We start from the raw sequence: 24,762 nt of genomic DNA on the forward strand, positions 1-24,762 counted from the left end.
CACTTCTCTGCCAGTCCTACCTTTCAGAAAGTGGTTGATTTTCTGTTTCTAGAGTTGCTGTTCTTCTTCTCTTCGATCTCCCGTTGGATTTGTAGGTGTTTGCAATCTTTAGATAAGCTATCTAGCTGATCTCCGCTACCTGAAGTAGTCTCAGCCTGCTACTTCTCCGCCATCTTGACTCCTCCCCGCCGAAAACCAGAGGTTTTTCCATAAGATCAGGAGCAAGACAAAGATGTTTACTCTCACCACTTTTATTAAACATAGTACTAGGAGTCCTGGCCACAGCAATCAGACAAGAAAGAAATAAAAGGGATCAAAATTGGTAAGAAAGAAATAAAACTTTCACTATTTGCAGATGACATGATACTATATATAGAAAATCCCAGGGGTGCCTTGGTGGCTCAGTGGGTTAAAGCCTCTGCCTTCAGCTCGGGTCACGATCCCAGGGTCCTGGGATGGAGCCCCACATCGGGCTCTCTGCTCAGCAGGGAGCCTGCTTCCTCCTCTCTCTCTCTCTCTCTGCCTGCCTCTCTGCCTACTTGTGATCTCTATCTGTCAAATAAATAAATAAAATCTTAAAAAAAAATCCCAAAGATGCCACCAAAAACTATTAGAATTGATAAATGAATTCAGTAAGGTGACAGGGTACAAAATTGAAATACAGAAATCAGTTGCACTTAAATACACTAACAATGAAGTAGCAGAAAGACATATAAGAAAACAGCCCCATTTACAATTGCACCAAAAATAATAAAATACCTAGGAATAAACTTAACCAAGGAGGTGAAAGACCTATACTCTGAAAACTGCAAAACATCATTGAAAGAAATTGAAGATGACACAAACAAATGGGAAAGATATCCCATGCTCATGGACTGGGAGAAAAAATATTGTTAAAATGTCCACACTACCCAAAGCAATCTACAAATTTAATGCAATCCCTATCAAAATACAAACAGTATTTTTCACAGAACTAGAACAAATAAATGTAAAATTTATATGAACCACAAAAGACTCCAAATATCCAAAGCTATCTTGAAAAAGAATAAAACTGGAAGTATCACAATCCTAGATTTCAAGATATACTATAAAGTTGTAGTAATCAAAACAATATGCTGCTAGGAGAAAAAAGATACCTAAATCAATGGACTACAAGGGAGAGTTCAGAAATACACCCACGATTATAAGATCAATTAGTCTATGGCAAAGCAGGCAAGAATATGCAATGGGAAAAAGACAGTCTCTTCAACAAATGATATTGGGAAAATTGACAGCTACATGCAAAAAAATAAAACTAGACCAATGTCATATACCATATACAAAAATAAAGTAAAAATAGATGTAAAACCTAAATGTGAGACCTAAAACCATAAAAATCCTAGAAGAAAGCACAGGCAGTAATTTCTCTGACATCATCTGTAGCAACATTTTTCTAGATATATCTCCTAGCAAAGGAAACAAAAGCAAAAATAAACTATTGAGACTACCTTAAAATAAAAAACTTCCGCACAGCAAGGGAAACAACCAACAAAACTGAAAGACAACCTACTGAATGGGAGGAGGTATTTGCAAATGACATAACTGGTAAAGGGTTAATATCCAAAAAATTTAAAGAACTTACATAACTCAACCCCCAAAACAAAAAAATGTAATTAAAAAATGGGCAGAAGACATGAACAGACATTTCTCCAAAATGGATGTACAGATAACCAAGAGACACATGAAAATATGCTCAACATCACTCAACATTAGGGAAATGCAAATCAAAACCACAATGAGATATCAGTTCACAACTGTAGAATGGCTAAAATTAAAAACAGAAACACCAAGTGTTGGCAAGGATGTGGAGAAAAAGGCACTCTCATGCACTGTTAGTGGGAATGCAAACTGTGCAGCCACTGTGGAAAACTAAGGAGGTTTCTCAAAAAATTAAAAATAGAATTACCACATGATCCAGTAATTCTACCATTGGGTATTTACTGAAAGAAATAAAACACTAATTGGAAAAGATAAATGCATCCCTATATCTATTGTACCTTTATCTAAAATATCCAAAGTATGGAAAATACATATATAGATATAGATATAGATAAATCACATATATACTCGGACTTAAGAACAAATGAAATCTTGCCATTCACAACAATAAAGATGGATCTTAAGTACATAATGCTATGTGAAATAAGTCAGTCAGAGATTTCACTCTTGAAATCTCTTCCACACATGATTTCACTCATGTGGAATTTAAGAAGAAAGAAAAAATATGAGACAAATCTAAAAACAAGCTCAACTATAGGGAACAAATAGATTGTTACCAGGTGGGAGGCAGGTGGGGGGATGGATGAAATAGATGAAGAGGATTAAGTGCCCACTTATTGTGATGAACACTGAGTAATGTATAGAATTGTTGAATCACTATATTGTGCATCTTAAAATAAGATAACACTGTATGTTAACTATACTGGAAATCAAATTTAAAATTTTGTTTTCTATTAAAAAAAGAATATAAAGTAATCTCAAAGCAAAACTTTAAAATGCTCCAATAAGTAATTTAAATAAATACTCCCTTCTTTCAAAGTTACTACCCAATAAAACAGGAAAGAAGACATAGTGCACATTGCAAAGGACTAAACACAAAGACAGCAATATAATTAGCATAAATACAGAAGTCAATGAGAAGTAAATGCAGTTTCAATTATTATAGTAATCAAAAATCCCTTACATATCTATAGGCAAAGGTACATCAAAAACAATTATAGAGAATATGAATTATGTGCTTCTCCCAAAAACATAATAAAAATTAAATGAAAAGTTTTTAAACATGTAAGTACCACATCTTATTTTTCAGTTTCATCTATCTCTGGACATTTGGCCACTTTTTTCAGACCAAGTGCTGCTTTGCCTGGGCACTCATCAACTTCTTGCAACCTTTGATACTTTGATACTTTGCCTTATATATGATACTTTGGGATGCCATGCCATATATCTCTTGTCTCATGTCCTGAGCTTTCATGCTGATGTTAAGGAATGAGGTTCAATAGCATCTTTTTTGCCCCTTCCTTCATGAGCAAGCTAGACGTACAAGGAAATTAATTTTCCATGCAGTATAACTTTGGTCAACAGGAGACAAGATAGAATGGGTAAATTCTTTACCCTTCCTTTCTTGGACAAAAGGCCTTAATATTCATTCATTTCTATCACTTCTTGAAAGTACCACATGGATGGAAGCAGCTATACTATATACTAAACAGTAGCAAACATAGTAATCTGTTTGTGTATTGGCTTTTCCCCCTTTCTTCACTGCCTTTATTTTCTCACCCCGATACCCTGGAAGTTCATTATTTTAAAAAGGTAGGAATATATCAGTCTCTGCCTTAGGCTTTGCTTTCTGGAGACCTGAGGGCAAGATCATTGATAATAAGAATGTTCTTAGAAAGCAGACCATGTAGCCATATTATTCACCTGACAGCAATGAAGATTCTAGTATTAGTAGTGGTAGAAGGCTGAAAATTCCTGACTAGCTGTGGCACCATGACTTCTAAGGCTTTCACATTTGCTGCTTTGGAATAAAGCAAGGCAAAATGAGAAACATTTGAATATGTGATGTCTGTGCTATCTTAAAAGTATGGAGTCAGTAATAATTATGAGGATTGTGTTGGCCAGCTTTTCTTAATCATATTATAGATGATGAAAAAGTAAAATAGTAAGTTCAGGTTAGCCATGCATCAACACAAGCAACAATGTGAAATCCAGAGGGCTTCCAGCAGTTTTTAGGAAGACTCTCATCTCCTGTTGCATTCAGAGCAGAATATGCTTAAAATCAGGCTCAGAATAAAATCAAGGGCTCAGTACTCCCAGAATGCATAGCTTTGTGGTCTGTATGCTAAGTTAGTGGATTAGGAAGAGAATGGGACATTGAGACTCAAAGAGGGTCATTTGGGTAGACAAGCCTGAAAATCCAGACCAGCAGAAGATGCCCTCTCTCCCTAGCCACAGAAACAAATGTAATGACATCTAAGTCAGGTGCCTCTGAAGATAGTGCCTTCCATAATAGTCTACCCACTTTCTTTCATTGCCTCGGTCAATAGTTAGGTTTAAGCCTCAATACAATCTGAGCTGAGAAGTACAAGTCATCTCTGAAAAGTAAGTGCTGGTAGAAACTTGAGAAGCAAGTATGAGAGCAGAGTTTGAGAGTTATTCCTCAAGGTGTGGAATATAATGCTGAATATGAGAGAATTTATTGAATGGAAGTACTCACACCTGCCTCAGAATTGATGATCTGGAAACAACAGTGAAGTATTTCTCCTCAGATTTTGCTAGGATAGTTTCTTGAACCTTGAATAAAGAAAATAGGATCAAAAATCTGGAAATTTCTTATGACATCACAGAAAAGGTGAAAATACTCAAGGAGATGGGAATATTAGAATGGATTTCCTATGTAAAGCTTGATCACCCATGACCTGATTAGGATTCCTGTGTGGGTCAAGAAGACACCCCAAAGGAATGTGCTACAGAGCAGATACCAACACCTTTAAGAAGCTTAGTTGGTGGTAGTTGCACTCTGTGGGCTGTGATTGACAGTATAGGTTGTTGCTATCAAACTGGGCTCTTTAATATCAATGGCGATAAGGCCAGGGCATACCAGTAAGTCGTCAGAGGCATGGAGGATATAATTGCTAGCTTGCCATCAAGTTGCCTTGACCTTCAGGGATCTATGGTAATAGCCAATAGGTCATGGTGTTCTTATACATGAGATAGGTGGGCAGATACTTATGAGAAAGAGAGAAAGAAAAAAAGATGACAGAGAGAAGATTGTCATCAACTGCTAAAATGAGAAAATGTGCCTTCACACTCAATTTCCAGATCTAAGTCAGTTCTTAAATTTGGAACTCATTTATTAAAGCACATGGTTCCCTTGTGAAAGAAACCTGCAATGCCACATGAAATTTATACAGTAAATATGCCCTTGGTTATTCTCCAAAGGTACCTAGAATCATTACCTGGGTAGCTGACACTGAGGAATTGGGAAATCCAGACACTTCTAGGACTGTTAGGTATAAAGTCTGAGCTGACAGTGATGCCATGGGATCTGAAACAGCACCATGGTTCTCTGGTTAAATGGGAGCTTCTGGAGGCCAGGAGGAATTTGGTTCAAGTCCATTTCACAGTGTATCAAAGTATCTTTGTTCCTAACCTATTGTTATTTCCTTGGCCATGTGTACATTATTGAGAAAGAAATATTTAGCAGCTGAAATTATGGTCTATGGAATAAGAGCCACTAGGTCATCAAGAGCCAAGTAGAAGCAGAAATCACACTCCTGAGGAAATCACACTCCTATCCTGAGGAAAATTATAAATCAGAAGTAATACTATCTTATGAGAAGAATTGCTGATATTAATACCAATATCAAAGATAGGGGATGTAGGAGTGATTGTTCACGCATTTCTATCTAATTCAACTATATGTAGCCTGCAAAAAATGAAAATGATCTTGGCAGATGTATATATTATTATAAATTTATCCAAGTGGCAACCCCAATCACAGCTGCTGGATTCTACCCTCTGCGGTAGTAGCTACTATGGGACTACCACTTGGTTAAGTGGTAATAGATTAACACAGGCTTTGGCACTTGTTACAGGGATACAGATCTTTCAGATAATTTTTTTTTCCCAATTCTTTTTACTAAGAAGGATCAAGTTTGGTTTTTTATTCACATGGTCAGAACGAAAGTTCACATTTTCTCCCTAGCCCAGGGATGCTAACTGTGCTGTTCTCTGTTATACCAGAGAATGCAGGTATCTTGATCATCTTGACAAGCCACAGATCACAATACTAGCTCAGTATATTGATGACATCATGGTAATCAGTGATTAGGAAGTGGAAAGTATAGCAGATATGCCAGTAAGACACAGTATGGAGATAAGTCATGAAGATTCATGAGACTCCACAGTTTTGGAAGCCTAGTGGTCTGTAACATGCCACAACATTCAATGCACACTAATTACCAAAACAGGCTATAGTGCCTACATAATGAAAGTACAGAGGAATTTATGAATTTTTATGCCCATGATAACTATAAATGGGTAACTACAGCAACCACGGTTGAAGTGTTTTGATCTATTTTTGTGTAAAATTGAGTGGTTTAAAACAAAAATCTGTTATTTGTTTATGAACTTATAATTTGGACAGAACTCAGCAGAGACAACTTACCTCTGCTATATGAATTCTCTGGAGTCTCCATTGGAATGACTTGAATAAACAGGGATTGGAACAGTTGAGGACTACCTGTGCATTTCTCCCGGTGTACTTTTGGGACTTATGTGATTCAAAGCTTCTGAATGTCATCTCTCTGCATATGATCCTCAAGGTAGTTGGATGTCTTCCATTGTGGCTCAGAGCTCCAAGAGAGCGTGTCCAAAAGACCAAGGCAGAAGATGCAACACCTTTTATGACCTAGTCTTATAAGTAGTGCATTATCACTTCTGCCATATTCTATTTTAACACAGGAACAGTCTTAATGTAATGCATGAAGACAATACACTAGAGCTTAAGTAGTGGGAAATGTGGGTCACTGTGGGTCTGTTTTTTCAAATGGCTACTACATATAGAAAAGAAAACAAAGAGCTTACCATTACAGAGTCAAGTTTTGAGCTTTCCTGCCAAGCATGCCCCTCAGACCAGCCAAAGAGATGGCCAACAGTGAACAAAATGTAAAATGAGTGGTGGAAGAGAAAGGTGATGGATATATATCAATTATGGCCTTTGGGCTAGTTGCAGTACTAGCACTTTTGGTAGTTTCACTAACCCTCTTACTTTAAATAGTTTTGGTGCTTGATCTGGCAATCATCTTGAGAGACTCTGATTAACCTTGTGCTTTCTCTCTTGGGGAAGAAGGAAAGGATGCTCTAATTAAGACCATTTTCTTGGAGCACCTGGGTGGCTCAGTCAATTAAATGTTCAGCTCTTGGTTTCAGCTCAGGTCATAATCTCAGGGTGGTGAGATCGAGCCCCACATCAGACTCTGTGCTCAGCGGGGAGGCTGCTTGAGATTCCCTCTGCCTCTCCCTCTGCCCCTCCTCCAAGTTTCTCTCTCACCTTCAAATAAATCTTTTAAAAAAATTTAAAAAGCTCATTTTCTCTAATCACAATAAGGTGAAACTAAAAAATCTATTATTAATATAAAAATCAACATAGAAAGCAATAAATACCATCTCTCAGAGTCTCAGTCTATGCATGGGTAATTTAGAAGTTGGCCAAGAACATGAATAATTATGCAGATTTGGGGGGATTTTTTCCTGCTATTCTTTCCACTTTGGTCCCAGCCACTTCAACAGCCTTACATTCAAATTTGTGTTTCCTGCTCAGTTAGACTTCCACTCTCTGTATTCTATTTTCCTTTGCTGTGGATTGAAACATAACTTCAGACAGAAAACAGGGGAGAATAGAAGACTCACTTCATATACTTTTCTTTTCTTAAAGATCGTAGGCCTGGATTGGTTCTGCCCAGCGCCTGCAAACAATTGCTTTATATATGTTGATCAGCATTTATAGTTTTTTAAGGACAATAGGCTAAACCTGATAACAACTAATCCATCACGGCTTCCAAAACATGTTGCATATCTTGCTTTAGACATGCTATTTTCAAATACAAAAATATAGTTGTTCACATGTTTTGTTAAATTTATAAGATGGTAACAGTGTTAAAATCTTATTTTGTTTCTTATTCTTCACAGTCAACATTATATATATTTTAAAATCTATTCTTTTTTATGTATAGTTAATAGGTTTGTTTCTTTTGCCTAATGCATATCATTCTATTATAATGCATGTGCTATATGTTATCAATTAATTTCTTTAGTGTTCAATAGCTAAGTTACTCCAGTTCTTTACTAGAATAATGCTATAATCAACATCTTTAATATATATCTCTTCATTCTTTTCATTAATGAGATTAGAGTAACTTTATATATTAATCATTTAAGTTTTTACTTCTTTTTTTTCCTTTTATTTATTTTGTTTTATTATTTATTTATTTTTTTGCTGGGTTCTGTGGAAGTCACCGGGTGTGTTATATACTAATTCTTATTATTTATTCATTGTAAGTATGTAATCCCTGGCTACCACTTTAATCTCAATCTTATGACTTTAATGGAATCTGTGATATATCATTCAGATCCTTTTTCAGGACCAGAGGACTTACTCTTCTACTGATGAAAAGAGATAGTTGCGGAGAGCCCATAATAATCATTAAGAACAGCCTTGGCTAAAAAAAAATTGTCTCACCCAAATTCACACTCTCCTCCTAGGGACTAGTCATTGTAGGGATGTTTGGGCTTAGCCTCTCTAGTTTCAGAGAAAAAGCTTTCACTGATGCTGCATCAGAGCAGTACTTTTCCCTCTAACCCAATCCAGCTTTGTTTCTCTTCTCTCCCTTACACAGAATTGACTTTAAGAACACTCCATAATAAATCTGCTCTTTATTATGGTCTTTCTTAGGGTCTGCTTCCTGGTGGCACAACCAGAGATATTCATAGAAATTCTTATTTGCATTGCCCAATTCTTGTATGAGTCAAATTATGCTGGCTTTTCTCTTGTGATTTGGGCTTTTATATCTTGCTCTGGTAAACATAATATGTGATTCACTTGATTCCTTCACTTTCATATTGAAGTTTTTTATCCATTTGGGGTTATTTATTTATTTATTTATGTAACCGTATGTACTAGAGGTCCAATTTTATTTTTTTAAATAGTAAATTAAGTTTCTAGTTTCATTTATAAAAATATCCATCATGACTTCATAGTTACATAATCTAACCTCTGTCACATAACAAGAGATCTGTTTAAATCTTTGTTTTTTTTATTCCTTCAGTCAATCAATTGTACCTGCACTAGTACCACACTGATGGTTTTATCATTTGGTAATGTACTCTGTCTTACTATCTGATAGTATGAGTTTCCTCTCTTTGTACTTTTTGAAACTTACTTATGGAAATTTATCTTTCTGTTAAAACTTTGGAAGAGATTTGTCAAGTTTCTCCCAAAATTTAGACATGATGTTGAATTGAATAGTGATGAATTTACAGATTTATTTGATGACAATTAAAATCTTTAAAATTTTATCCATTGTATTCTTGAGTATATTATATCTCTGTTCAGATCTACTTGGTTATCTTTTAATAGAATTTTTAAAAATCTCCCTAAACCTCTCAGGTAATCTTTGCTAGATTATCTCTTAGGCAATTGATAGTCTTTATTATTATCACAAGTAGCATCTTCTTTTCATTTCATTTTCTAGTTACTTATTGTCAGTGAAGAGAACCTGCTGAATATACTTGAAGGATGATTTACTGAGATGACATATAAAAGTGAAGAACTCTTTCAGAAGGTATTAGCAGGGAATAAAGATGGAATGAATGGGGAAAAAAGTCAAAAGATATGGAGACTAATAATAAAAATAGCAGTACCCATCTAGAAGGAGAAAGGAGACACACAAATAGAGAAAATATTTGAAGAAAAAATACTGATAATATATTTAAATTAATGAAAGATGTAAAACTTCCATTTTAAAAGGTACATAAAGAACTGAATAGGAGGTATTATGTGGGAGAAAAACTTTCTCATATAGATAAATAATAACGACTTTTAAGATTATTAAAAACAAAGGAGGGGTGCCTGAGTGGCTTGGTTGGTTAAGGGTCCCACTCTTGATTTTGGCTCAGGTCATGATCTCAGGGTTTTGAAATCAAGCCCTGCAGCAGGCTCTGTGCTGGGGGTGGGGCTTGTAAGATTCTCTCTTCCTCCCCCACTGCCCCTCCTCTTCTATCCCTCAGACTCCTGTACTCTCTCAAAACAAAAATAAAACAACCACAAAGGGAACCACTTATAATTTTCAGAAGGAAATTAAAACTTATCTTTCACAGGGAAACTAAACCAATGCCTATTAGCCTTGACAACAGCAACATTGAATGCAAGAAATTTTACAAGGAAAGATTTGAATCTGACACTGGATTCAGCTAAGTTATCACTTCAATGTTGGTGCAAAAATAAAGATATTAGTTATCAGAGAGTCTAGCAGCATGAAGAATCTCTTTAAAAGAATTCTTAAAATTCTTAGAGGTTTAACTTTTGAAAAGAAGGAATTGATTTCATAAGGAAGAAACTGCTATGAAGGGAAAGAATGTATAAAAATAAGTAGAATATATTGGTATCTGAAAAAGTAGTAATTTAATCATTTATGTAAGCACAAAATCTAAAACTAAAACTTGTCAGGAGAAGAGAAAAAGATGGGAGAGGGAACTGTAGTAATTCTTTTTCCTGTTCAGGGGGAAACATATTTATTCACAAAGTTATAGACATTGAAAAGGAAACAATCAAAATATTAATCTGTTTTCTTTCCCCTGCTTAAAGCATTGACAAGCACATAGTCAATGGTAAAAAAAAAAAAAAAAAATTGTTGAAAGAATCTTAATGAATTAATGACTATTAAAATAACAAAGAATAGAATACATATAGTTAGTTCATAAAAAATGTCTAATTAAATCAGGGAAATGGGAAACAAGATAAAATTAATTGTAGTAGGTAGAAAACATCTTCCAGTACAATAGTAACAAACTAATTTATGGTAAATTTTATTAATTAAAATAGGTAAAACAATAATGAAAACACAAAGACTCTCAGATTGTATTAAAAATAAAAGTTAAGGGGCACCTGGGTGGCTCAGTGGGTTAAGCCGCTGCCTTCGGCTCAGGTCATGAGTTCAGGGTCCTGGGATCGAGTCCAGCATTGGGCTCTCTGCTTGGCGGGGAGCCTGCTTCCCCTTCTCTCTCTCTGCCTGCTTGTGATCTCTCTCTCTGTCAAATAAGTAAATAAAATCTTAAAAAATAAAAAAATAAAAAAAATAAAAGTTAAAAGTGTTGTCCAAAAGATACTCATTTAAAACACAAACACTTACACACACAATAAGATGCAGAAAAATTGATAATGAAGGTATGGAAGAGATATATCTTAAAATATCAACTAGAAATTTTAATATGAGAAAAAGAGAAAAATGAAAATTATTATCAAAGAGATGTTAAATATGTTTAAAAAAAAGGGAGCTGAGAGGATAGCCTATTAGTATAAAAATGAATAACATTTCTGTTATGTAAAGGCATAATAAATGAACACACATTTTATGGAAATGGGTATATGATACATGGAAAACTATAAAGATAGAGATGATTTCAATGGTATTACTAAGCTAGATGTAATAGATATATGTCTATTACATATATCTATGTTATCAAATGAACATAGAATATATATTTTCAAACACACAGGAAACATTTACCAATGATGGTCATATACCCAGTCCCAAAAAGAAGTTTCAAAATATTTCAAATAATTAGCAACATACCATCTCTATTCTATACCTACAATGTAATAATTAGAAATCAAACAAGAATAATTAGGAAAATTTCCTATCTCTAAAAACTAACATATTACCATTTGCCTGTTGACTTAAGGCTAAAATTATATGCTAAAATGTGAAATTCTTACATCTGAATGACAGTGAAAACACTGAGTTGAAATCTGTTTTCTGCTGAAATGTGGAGGAAAATGTACCAAATTATGAATATTAAGCTGAATTTAAAAAAGATGAAAAAAGAAAGATGGAAAACAAATTAGCTAAAATCTGAAAAGATCAACAAACTAAATCCAAAAACAAAAGGAAAAGAGAGGAGCACATAAAAATAAGGATAAAGTTATGACAAAAGAAACAGTTAAAAATAAGGCAATGTGAAAAAACTAAGAAACAAATTTCTAGAGATACCAGTTAAGTAAAACAAGAAGAGAGAAGACACAAATAAACAATAGCAGAATGCAAAAGGGGAAATAATTAAATATAAGCAAAATCCTACAAGTGTGTAATGGACCAATATATATCAAAAATTGAAATTTTGATGAAATCGATATATTTCTGCAAATGATGATCACAACTCCCCTTCTCCCAGCAAAAGCCAAGGCTAGATGCTATTAGATGTAATTTCTGTCAGTTTTCAAGAAACATCTATTTCAAAACATCTATTCCAAAAATAAAAAAAATAGGAAAGCTGTCCAATTCATTTCATTAGGTTAATATAATCTGAGTACCCAAACTCAGGAACAATACAGGAGAACAAAACTGTTGGTCAATTTCCTTCATGAATGTAAAAGCAAAGATCCTAGTAGCTCATTATATTTAACTCTAACAAGTAGAGTTAATTTAAGGTATGTAGGGATTTTTCAGCTTGAAAAATTATTAATGCAATTAATAACCACCACATCAAATGATCAAAAATGATTCTTCTTTCTATTTCGACTGAAAAAGCACTCAGTATGATTTTCTACACAGTTAAGATAAAAATTCTCAGCAAAGGAGGAGAGAGAAAGACACTTTCTTTAAAAAGACAAGAGGGACACCTGGGTGGCTCAGTGGGTTCAGCCTCTGCCTTCAGCTCAGGTCATGATCTCAGGGTGCTGGGATCCAGCCCTGCACGGGGCTCTCTGCTCAGCAGGGAGCCTGCTTCCCGCCCCCCTCTCTGCCTGCCTCTCTGCCTACTTGTGATCTCTCTCTCTCTGTCAAATAAATAAATGAAATCTTTAAAAAGGACATTTAAAAAAGAAACAACAAAAAGAGGTATTTACAGTACATCTACAGAAATCATCACATTTAATGGAGACATTTTACTTTGGTTACCTTTCGGGTGGGTGTCAAGACACGGATGACTGCTATTTCCATATAGTTCACACATACCTGAGATCCTGCACAAGACATTAAAGCTAGAAAAATAATAAGAGATTAAAGAGAATAGGAAGAAAATGTAAACATATTATGATATGAATATCTTCATGCAATGCCCAAGAGAATTTATAAATAAGATTAATATAAAAATTTTTAAAAAGGATTAATAAGAAAATTAAGTTAATTTAAGGGCTGAAGAAATAATCCATACCCATATGACCACTATCCAGAAAAGAAAAATGCTATCATTTTTTCAAATTTGTCCTAATTTTTAAAATTAAGTTAAATCCTTTCAAATTTTCCTTTTTTAAATAAAAAGGATACATATACAAGAAAAATTCATTGCAGCATTGTGTGCTAGAACAAACAATTTGAAACAGTCTCTTTTATATTAAAAAATTAAAGGTCGATCGGGGCACCTGAGTGGCTCAGTGTGTTAAGCCTCTGCCTTTGGCTCAGGTCACGATCCCAGAGTCCCGAGCCCTGCATCGGGCTCTCTGCTCAGCGGGGAGCCTGCTTCCTCCCTTTCTCTCTGCAGCCTCTCTGCCTACTTGTGATCTCTCTCTGTGTGTCAAATAAATAAATAAAATCTTAAAAAAATAAAATAAAAAATTAAAGGTCGAGCAACAATTATTTAATCTCTCTGTCATACAAAAATTTTCAATTAACTCAATCGAGATTTTCCCCCCAAATTCTTCTAGCTTAACATCTACTATTTCTTTCTCACAATCACCATGTATTCAGGGATACATACGCATTTCTAATCTTAGGAGTTTATAAGGAAGGGGCGGTTATATGGCTCAGTTGGTTGAGCAGCTGTATCCTGATATTGGCTCAGATCGTGATCTCAGGGTTCTGAGATCAGGCTTTGTAGTGGTCATGGAGCCTGCTTCGGATTTTTTCTCTCCCTCTCCCACTTCCCCTCTTCTACTCCCTATACTCCTCCCTGCCAATGCTTGTACACTCTCTCTCTCTCAAAAAAAAAAAAAAAAAAGAGTTTTTAAAATGTATTTTTATCTTAAAATCAGAAAGAATTGATTTATTAAAAAAGACCTCTTAGTTGTACTTGAGGTGCTGCTTTCCCTCTCCCACAATACCTTGTGCTCTTCCTTTCCAACCTTGGCCTGGCAGAATAGCACCCACAAAGAAGGGTGGGGAGAAGAAGAACTGTTCTGCCATTAAGGAGGTAGTGACCAGAGAATACACTATCAGCACTCACAAAGGCATCCATGGAGTGGGTTTCAAGAAGCTTACCCCTCTGGCACTCAAAGACATCTGGAAATTTGCCATGAAGGAGATGGAAACTCCAAATGTGTACCATCAGGCTCAACAAAGCTGTCTGGGCCAAAGGAATAAGGAATGTTCCATATTGTGTCCAATTGCCCAGAAAATGTAAGGAGGATGAAGATTCGCCAAACGAGCTCTTTATGTTTGTTACCCATGTACCTGTCGCCACTTAAAAAAATTTGCAGTTAATGCAGATGAGAACTAAGTACAGATTGTTAAATAAAGGTGTAAAACTAAAAAAAAAAAAAAAAAAAAGACGACTTAAAGGGGATAGTGTATGGATATTAACAAACACTATAAATATCTTATTTGAAAAAAATCCTTGAAGCTGATTTATGGTTTTAAAAGGTCAAAATTGCTTAATATAAAAATCCCACACCCACACCTCTGGCCAGGATTTTTTAGATCTTCTTCTCTAATAAATATCAAATATTTTGAATATACTTCTAAACAAAACCTCAAATCACTTGAAGCCTTTCAAGATTGTAACTGGCCATTTTAGAAGAAAATACAAGTAAGAGACAATGAGCAAAATCTAGATCAGGGCTGTCCAATGGAAATATAATGCTCATAATATTGTGGGAGAGGGAAATATAATGCTCATAAATGTGAATCACATATGTAATTTTAAATTTTTCAGTAGCTGTTTAAAAATGTTAGGATAAATCAATAAAATTAATTTTAATAACATTTAGCCCAATCTATAAAAATGTTAGCATTGAACCCATAAACAATATAAAAATTACTATTAACATATTTGACATTTTTAATATCAAAATTTTAAAACTCCATTGTGTGTTTTACACTTATGAGACCACTTCAGTCTGTGCTAATCCACATTTCAAGTGCTCAATAGCCTCAATGGCTAGTGGCTATCATATTGGATAGGCAGATGTAAAGAATGCATTGAGTAATACAATGCATTTGTTTTGTTTAAGATTTTATTTATTTATTTGATAGAGATCACAAGTAGGCAGGGAGGCAGGCAGAGAGAGAGAGGAGGAAGCAGGCGCCCTGCTGAGCAGAGGGCCCAATGTGGAGCTCGATCCCAGGACCCTGAGATCATGACCGGAGCCAAAGGCAGAGGCTTCAACCCACTGAGCCACCCAGGTGCCCCAATACAATGCGTTTATTAACATGATGGCTATAGTATGCTAATCTGGTGAAAGTAAACACCAACATTTAGGAACTTCTAGTATGTTCTTAAAATTGTGTTAAGCATATTATATGAATTATCTCATTTAAGGTACTGTAAACCTATGGGATAAAAAAAAATACTAATATTACTCATATTAGTTCCATTATATGATTGAGAAACTTAGAATTAAAAACATATCCCAATGGACGACAGGTAAGACCAGGCACAGAGTGAACTGAGCCAGGCTTACCTGCTCTCTAAGCTTATACTTTTAGTTATTTCATACAACACTAGTTGTAGTTTGGAGGATCATTGGCACTAGGGTGATGGCTATGGAGGGGGAAATAAGTGGAGTAGTTTGAGAAATATTCAAATAATAAAAGCAGTTGGAGTTGGTCATAGGTTATATATGTAGGTTGAGGGACAGAGAAATATCTAGGATGATGGTTGTTTGCTTGAGCAGATGGTCAGATTGTGTGACTATTGCTAGGATAAAGAACATTGGAGAAAGGCAGGTTTTTGAGAAAAGATTCAAAGTACTCCATACTTCAGATTCTGAACATTCCTAACATCTTTTTAGTTATGTTAAGCCTCTGCTTGAAAATGTGATTTTAAAATGTTCCCTTACTTCTACTGGTTATTACACTGATCAGCCTAGAAAAAGAGAAAAATAAGGTGTCAGAATAAAATAAAAGAAAGGCTCCATGATGACTTCCTTTCACAAATAGGAAGAAAAATTATACAAACAAGAGAACAGTTTATAATGTACTTGGACGAAACCAACTTTTTCTAGCTTAATAATATAGATTAAATTTATGAAAAATTAGAAAAATTATAATTGTTAACTGTTTTAAAATTTAGGGGATAAAAACAGATCAATGCCCCAATGAATAGATTCAAAATAATACTGCTTAGATACTGATTTACTCTGTCATATCTTTCCAGCAGATTCCATTGTGAAACCTTTCTAGTAATGGGTGAAATCTGTTACAGGCCCAATAAGATGAGGTTCAGCAAGAGCTTTTGTGGTATTTATGTTCAATTTGGATGACAACTCTTAGAGACACTATGGATTAGAGGAAGGGACACCAGTTTATTCCACTGTTGTTTAAAAAGCAATTATTTATGCCTCTCCTCAGTTTCTTTAGTCTGGCTACTTCATCTTAATTGAAGGTTGTTCTCATTCTTTGTTCCTATAAATTTGAATCCTTTGATAATGGGGCTGAATTACAAATTTCACATTTGGTTTATTGAAGGAAGAAAAACCACCTCTGTGTATGAGAATAGGGAAGGGAAAAAATTGCAGGGAAAGAGCTCAAGTTTTGGAATAGTAGCTGTGGAGACCAGCACTGGGAGGTAATAAAAATTTTGTTAAAAAGATTGTCAAGGTCTGCTCAGTGCTGAAATGTATATGTGTGGGTCAGAAGAAACAGAAGAAGGAAGTCATCAACTGAATCTGAGTCTCAAAATTTAAACAGTAAAATGAAGAAAGTCCCCAGACAATGTGAAACAGAAGTGATAGGACCTCATAGTTCTTATAGTTTCCTTTGTGGTTGGCTAAGGGTATAACATTAATTGATTTCATATTGATTTCTTAATAAAAGTTTCTCAGGGAAGAGTTCACCTCAAGAATAATATTTAGCTGGCTGGGTTATGGACTTTGGGGAGGGTATGTGCTATGGTGAGTGCTGTGAAATGTATAAGCCCGATGATTCACAGATCTGTACCCCTGGGGAAAATAATACATATATGTTAATATAGAAAAATAGTAATATTTAGCCAAAATCATTCATAAATAATGGATTCTGCTTTGTTTCTTTAGCTCTCAATCTACTGTTGTCATGACTGTTGTTTGCTTCTTTTCTTTTAAAGATTTATTTATTTATTTGAGAGAGAGAGCAAAAGACAGAGTGAGAGAGTGAGCAGGGGGGTGGGGGAGGAGGGTAGAGAGGAGAGAGACTCTAAAACAGACTTCCTTCTGAGCACAGAGTCCAACACAGGGCTTGATCTCATGATCCTGAAATCATGACCTGAGCCAAAATCAAGAGTTAGACACTCAACCAACTGAGTCACTCAGGCACTCCTCTGTTGTTTGTTTCTTAGGGTAGTGATCTTTAGTACTGAAATTTAGTCTAAAATGAGACAGTCATTTTCATTCAATAACTACATAAATAACTACATAAATAGTGACACAATGGGGACAGTGAGGCATCCTGGACCCACATTTCAAAGTGTGGAAGTAAGGAAGTAAGGAGGATGTGAAACATGATACAGGTAGAACCCAATATGAGATAATGATGGTCCCATTGGTAGGAGAAGAACCTGGATTGCATAGAAAGGTGTTGGAGTAATGTAAAGGAAATTAGACCGTGCTGTTGACTGTATTCTACTCCCTTTAGGTTTTCTTGTTGTGTTGAAATGGCAACAGACAGGACAATGGATGTAACATGTATATCTTGAGATTATGTATATTTGTCACCATAGCAGTCAGAGAAATGACAGACATGAGTACTACTCAAAATGTGCTAAGTTTCCAGGTTGTATGTACTCTTTTTTTATCCATTAGCTTAAACTTTCCTCATATTTCCTCACTCTCTGACCTCCTATACACCTTTAAACTCTGTAAAGATAACAAAACAAAACTCTGTTATCATCTTTATGATACATCTCATATATATTTGAAATCTCCAATGTCTTACTAAGACATATTCTTCTTATAAACTGAGAAAATTACTTATATGGATCCAATACAATAAATTTTTACCAAAGAACATAACGGCAAAACATTCTTGAGTATACGTAACTTTTTCCAAGGAACTCATCAATTCCTGCCCAGTTTCATATGTTTTTCTAAATGTCTTATCTCCCTATATATAGAAGGCTACATCTCCATCTTTTCACTTCCTACTCTCCCCATTACTACATCCTAACACCTGTAGTAATATTTAGCTGGTATTTGTAATGTTAGGATTAAATTATAGGAGAGAAGTCAGAAGTATAGTTTTGAGATTCATTTGCATAGTGATCTGAGTCACTTGGAAAGATAATGAACAGAGAAGAGAGGAGACTAGTGCACAAAGAAAAGAAAGTCCAGGATGGAACCTTGAGAAACTGACCACATTTTGTGGCATTGAAGAGGGGAAAGACCATGAAGGGGAGAGAGGCAAAAGAAAGAGATGAAGGAATTACTAAGGTATTCTAATGTAGGTAAGACAAGTATTTCAAAAGGTGGTGATGGAATGTGCAGTTTTCTCTTTCTGAACATACAAGAGAGATAGACCTGAAAAAGATCTTTGATAACTTCTGAAAAGGAGTTTAAGTGGAGTGGAATGGGAGAAAACCAATTTGAAAGGGTTAGGGATGAATGGTTGATAAACAATTAGAGGCATCAGCTTGATAGTTTGTAAAAACTCATAGATAGCTGTAGAAATTTCACAGACCACATTAATGTGCTCTTTTATCACAGAGAATAATTTGCAAGTCTTCATACCACATTAGTCAGGAAACTGGGTTTTATTTTATTACTATCAATCTATTGTACAAGATAAAGCAAGCTATTTTAACTACTTTCACTTTCTTATGTAAATTTGGCCTCAATACCCAATTGAAGTGATATTAAGATGATGTTTATGCACCAGTGAAAAAGGGGGCGTTTGATTACCACCTAATGGCTATTTAATATTTCCATTAAATTTATAAGAAAATATAATTTTTATATATTTGAAAGACTTTTATATAAATATTAACTAACCAAAAAATCTTTGATCAGATGGTGAGAACAGATTTCTTACTTTAGAAAATATGCTCATTTTCAGGTTACTATGAAAAATATTCTCAAGATACTCAAAGAAGACATATTCCCTGCTTATAAGGATCTCATAATCAACTAAGGATATAAAGTTGGACTGCTAAATATGTACTATTACAGGCAGAATGAGTTTGTCCCCATTTCCCAGTCTGTGGGGTTTCTATGAATATCCTTGTACAGGCTCTATTTTACCTTTAGTAAATGGTGTGGGAATTTCTTACCTAAGAATTGTATCAGCCCTATTGTAAAAGATAAAGCAATTCTAAAGCTTTTGCTAGCTCTCAATATTGCCAAAAATGGCCGTTAAAGGCTGCTGGTTCTACTACTTAAAAGGGTAGCTGTAGTGAGTCTCACATTTCTTACACACAAAAAAGAATCTTGGCATGGTTTAGAAGCAGGAGGATGTACTAAATGGGTATTGATACCATTCATGTTACATTGTAAACAATTTCTCCACTGTGAATGGAGTATTCAGAATAGGTAATATTGTTTGAGAAAATATTCTCTTTTTTTAATAGGAGTCTGGGAGTATTATTACTGAAGATTGATACATGTCTTCAGATGGGTTCCATGTATAGGTGGGTAAGTGTGTGTGTGCATGTGTGTGTGTGTGCACATGGTACAACACTTTGTTGTACATACCAGGAAGAATGAGAAGGGATTTACCACTGACTGAGAGACCTTGGCCTCTCAATGCCCATTCTGGAATGTTCTTCCGTAGTCCACCTGTTCCTAATCATGGTATTATTACACACTTGCTAATTTAGATTTTGAGAATTATATTACTACATATTATCATGCTCAGTTTGCATTGCTGAGAGAGAGGGCAAGAAGACATGTTTAGCTTCCGAACCTAAGGGTTATTACTCCTTCCCTACAATCTCTCTTGACAATAAGTCAGCAGAAATGTAATTTTAAAAAGTCTTCACTGTTTTTACACTACCACTCTTTTAATTCCCCACAAAAATCACCAAAGAGTATAGTGAGTAACCAACTTCAGTTAACTTCTTGGTGGCTAATTAAAAGAAGTCACAATGTAGGAGTTTATTTATTTTTTTAAAAGATTTTATTTATTTATTTGCCAGACAGAGATCACAAGTAGGCAGAGAGGCAGGCGGGGGTGGGGGGGGCAGGCAGAGAGCAGAGAGCCTGATGTGGGGCCCCATCCCAGGACCCTGGGATCATGACCTGAGGCGAAGGCAGAGGCTTTAACCTGCTGAGCCACCCAGGCGCCCCATAATGTAGGAACTTTAAAACCATTAACAAAATAGGACATTATCCAGCTTCCAAAAAACTTATGGTTTCACATGATGATTCCTCACAAGTTAAAGAAAATTGTTTTCCTGTCTCAAAATCATTTGTTTTATCTCTCTTCTTTCAAAATAAAGAGATAATACATAGAGAAGGATAAAGAAACAGTAGTATCTATGGATAAAGAAGGAAATACTTTGCATGCCATGGAAGCTAAACATTCTTTTTTCTACCATTTGTTCTAGATATGAATGACATGTACCTGTACATGTTCTCTGTATCTGTTTTCACATCAAAAAATCAGAATAATAATAGTATGTGCCTCAGAAGTTGTTTGGAGGTCGATATTAATTCATGTATGGAAAACATTTAGAATATAAATATTAATATTTGTTCTTATCATTTTCTTAAATATAGGCATAGAAGAAGAAATGTCTTTTGATCCATGGATCCTTAACATTATCTACATTCCTTTTAAAAAAAAAATTTATTTATTTATTTGACAGTAGGCAGAGCAGTAGGCAGAGAGAGAGGGGGAAGCCGGCTCCCTGCTAAGCAGAGGGCCTAATGCCGGGCTCAGTCCCAGGACCCTAAGATCATGACCTGAGCCGAAGGCAGAGGCTTAACCCACTGAGCCACCCAGGCACCCCCATTATCTACATTCCTAAGTAAATGCCTAGTAGAGTCATATATTTATACACTTTGGAAGAGTTTACATGCAATGTGAATTGTGTTCTGTGGAAATTTGGAAATTCAAGGAAATCTATCCCTAAAATTATAGACTTTTGGGGAGGAAACCCCCCCCAATTTTATCCATAGTTTCTTAGCTATCTGGCTCTTTTCTTCTTTTTAAAATTGATTTTGGCCATTTAATTTTTTTTTGGAAATTGTGTATTTCATCACTATATTAGTTTGCAAAGGCTGTCATAACAAAGTAGTACAAACTGGGTGGCTTAAGCAACCGAATTTGTTTGTCTCACAGTTCTGGTAGGTTAGAAATTTGAATCAGCAGTGCCGGTTCTTTCTGAGGGCCATGAGGGAAGCATCTGTCCCAGGTCTCTCTCCTTGACTTGAAGATGTCTGTCTTCTTCCTGAGTCTCTTCATATCATCTTGCCTCTATGCTTATCTCCTCTTCTTGTGTTGTTTTATTTGTAAGGACACTAGTCATACTGAATTGGGGGCCCATCCTACCTAGCCTTGACCTCATTTTAACTAATTTCATCTGCAATGACCTATATCCAAATAAGTTCACATTATGAAATGCTGGGGGGTTCCGAACATATGATTTTTATGGGGATATAATTTAACCCATAGGAATTAGTAATGTCAAATATTTTCTTATTGTGTTGTAAATAGTATTTTAGTATTAAAAAGTCTTCCTTATTTTTATCTGATTTCTAATTTATTTAATACATTTGTAATCATTTTCTCATAGAATATTTCAAAAGTATGCATAAATAGGGAGCATAGTATAAGGAACTGCCATGTAACTATCACCCACTATCAACAATTATCAACTCATGACCAATCTTTTTTTAAAGATTCTTTTATTTGAGTGTAGTTGATAAAATATTACTTTTGTGTCCGGTGTACAGCATAGTGATTCCACAACTTTGTACATTATGCTATCCTTACCACAAGTATAGCTGTCATCTGTCACCTTATAATCCTGTTACAATTATCATTGGCTATATTCCTTAAGCTGTGCCTTTGGTTCCTGTGACTTAGCAACTCATGACCAATCGTCTTATATTTACACTTCTGCCCTCTCCAGTCATATGCATTTTTGAAGTAAATCCCAGGTATTATATTATCTGATAATGGTTTTACATCTCTAAAAACACAAGAACTTTAAAAACATAGCTACAATAGTAATATACTTAAAAATAAACAATAATTTCTAAATATCATCAACCATGTAGTCAAATAAAATTTCATCAAATGCCGGGAAAAAATGCCCGCCCCCCCCGCCACTTTCCTCCATCCTTCCCTCCCTTCCTTCCTTTCTATAGTTCAGAAGTCAGCAAACTTTTTTTACGTAAAGGACCAGAAAATAAACATTTCTGGGTTTATTGGCCACATATAATTTTCATTGTATATATTATTTTATTTACTGTTATAAACATTTAAAAATGTAAAAGCCTTTTTAAGCTTGTAGACTGTAAAAACAGGTCACAGGCTGGATTTGACCTACAACCTACAGTTTGCAGACTTCTATATAGTTTGCTGTTTGAACTGACATTAAGATCTATGTTGTATCGTTTTGAGATTACATATGCATGAGATCTATTAGAGTAAATGCCAGTGAGAGAAAATAGGAAAGAAACCAGGATTGTCTCAGGGTACCACCAGATTGCAATGCAGTTCTGACTGTTGAGGGAAAGAGAAGTGGGGAAGATTGGGTAGAAGAGTCCTCTGGGACCTCAATTATTCTAATATTGTTTCACTTTATGATATCCCTGATCTCTTGAATCCACCCCTTCATGAGCCAGTAGTTATTTATCTTTTCTCACCATCCTTATTTTCCATCATATTGTCTTCTATATAACTGACATTTCTTCCTCGTTTATCCTAGCAGTTAGAGCCTCTATTTTTTATTGCATCTCAGAAATAACATTTTTTATTTCAACCTGATTTAGGTTTTAGTTCTTTTATTTCTCCAGTAAGGGATTCTTTAGTGTCTCCTATGGTTTTTTTCAAGCCCAAAGAGTATCTTTACAATTGTTGTTTTGAATTCTAGTTCTGACATTTTACTTACATCCATATTCATTAGATTCCTGGCTGTGAGTTCTGCTTCTTGTTCTCTTTTTGGGGTGAGTTCTTCCATCTTGTCATTATGTCCAGAAAAGAATAAAACAAAGGGAGGGAAAATACAAATATAGCAGCAATGATACCAGAAAAATGTATACTACACAAATCAGAAGAGAACAGAAACCAAAAAGAAAAAAAAAAACTGATAATAAAATCAAGCAAGAAATAGAACATAACAGAACAATAAACTGGATCCTGAGTATTTTGGTCTGTTTGTTAGAAGAAACTAGATCCCAAAATAGGCAAGAAAGAAAACCTCAAAAATGTTTAAGTGTAAAATGAAGTTTAAAATGAAACTTGAAAGTGTAAAAGTGTAAAAATGAAATTTAAATTTAAAAAAGACTTAAAAATAATTAATAAGATAATAAAATAATTGAAAAGGAAAATAAAATATAAAACTGAAGGACTAAAAAATAATAACTATACTGGAAAAATACACACTACACAAATCAGAAGAGAACAGAAACCAATAAGATAAGAAAAGGGAAAAAAATGGGAATAAAATCCGACAAGAAGTTGAACAGAACAGAACAATAATCTAGATCCAGGGTGTATTTTGGTCTGTTTGTTAGAAGAAACCAGATGCTAAAAATAGGCAAGAAAGATAAATATATATATATATATATATATATATATATATATATATATATATGCCTATTTTGGGATCTTGCCTATACTTGACTATATTTGGGATACACACACACACACACACACAAATGCAGTTGAATACAATGAAATGAAGCCAAAAATGAAATATATATATATTTATAAACTGTAAGTGTAAAAATGAAAATTTAAAAAGACAAAAATAATTGAAAAGACAAGAAAATAATTGGACCCCGCTGGCAGCCCCGCCAGGATTGTGCTGTACTTACCACCAATACCACTTACTTAGAGCCACCACTCCACCACTACCCTTTGGAATGGCCAGGAGGGGACCTGCCTACAGCCTGAGCTGGGAGGTAGAGCAGAAGATCGAGAAACAGTAGGATGCAGACCTGGAGCAGATCCTGATCCAGTGAATCACCACCCAGTGCCACAAGGATGTGGGCTGGCTCTAGCCTGGGTGGGAGAACTTCCAGAACAGGCTTAAGGATGGCATGGTTCTGTGTGAGCTCATCAACAGGCTGTACCCCAAGGGACAGACCCCAGGGAAAAATATCCAGGCCTCCACTAGAGCCTGCTGGAGCAGATATCTCAGTTCCTGCAGGCAGCCAAGCACTGTGGCATCAGCACCACTGACATCTTCCAGACTGTGGACATCTGGGAAGAAAAGAGCATAGCCTATATGCAGTGGATGCTGATGAACCTGGGTGGACTGGTGGTAGCCCAGGGTAATGGGCTTTTCTCTGGGGATCCCAACTGTTTTCCCAAGAAGTCTAAGGACAACCCTTGGAACTTCTCAGACAACCAGCTGCAAGAGGGCAAGATTGTCATTGGTTTGCAGATGGGCAGCAACTGCTGGGCATCCCAGGCCAGGATGCCCTGCCAGATCCTCTGATCTTATCCCAGCCCTGTTCCTGCCCTTCCATGAATGGTGTGTGTGTGTGTGTGTGTGTATGTGTGTGTATACACATTTTATATACATATAAACATATATATATATGTTTTAGCAGTGACATTCCCTGAGAGCTCCTGGGACTTTCAGACTCCCTTCTGCCAGAGTGGGGGCCTGGCCTGGACTGCCTCCTCTGGGGGTGCC

The 24,762-nt window shown here is 35.4% G+C and overlaps 2 pseudogenes; both read left to right on the plus strand.

The window, feature by feature from the left end:
• Positions 1–19,304, plus strand: part of LOC111155244 — a 32,798-nt pseudogene extending 13,494 nt beyond the window's left edge.
• A 4,667-nt stretch (positions 19,305–23,971) lies between these two features.
• On the plus strand, positions 23,972–24,561 carry LOC111155245 (annotated as a pseudogene).
• Positions 24,562–24,762: the final 201 nt, after the last annotated feature.

The sequence above is a fragment of the Enhydra lutris genome, unplaced genomic scaffold (assembly GCF_002288905.1).
Source record: "Enhydra lutris kenyoni isolate GAN:26980312 unplaced genomic scaffold, ASM228890v2 scaffoldscaffold40, whole genome shotgun sequence".
NCBI lineage: Eukaryota > Metazoa > Chordata > Mammalia > Carnivora > Mustelidae > Enhydra > Enhydra lutris.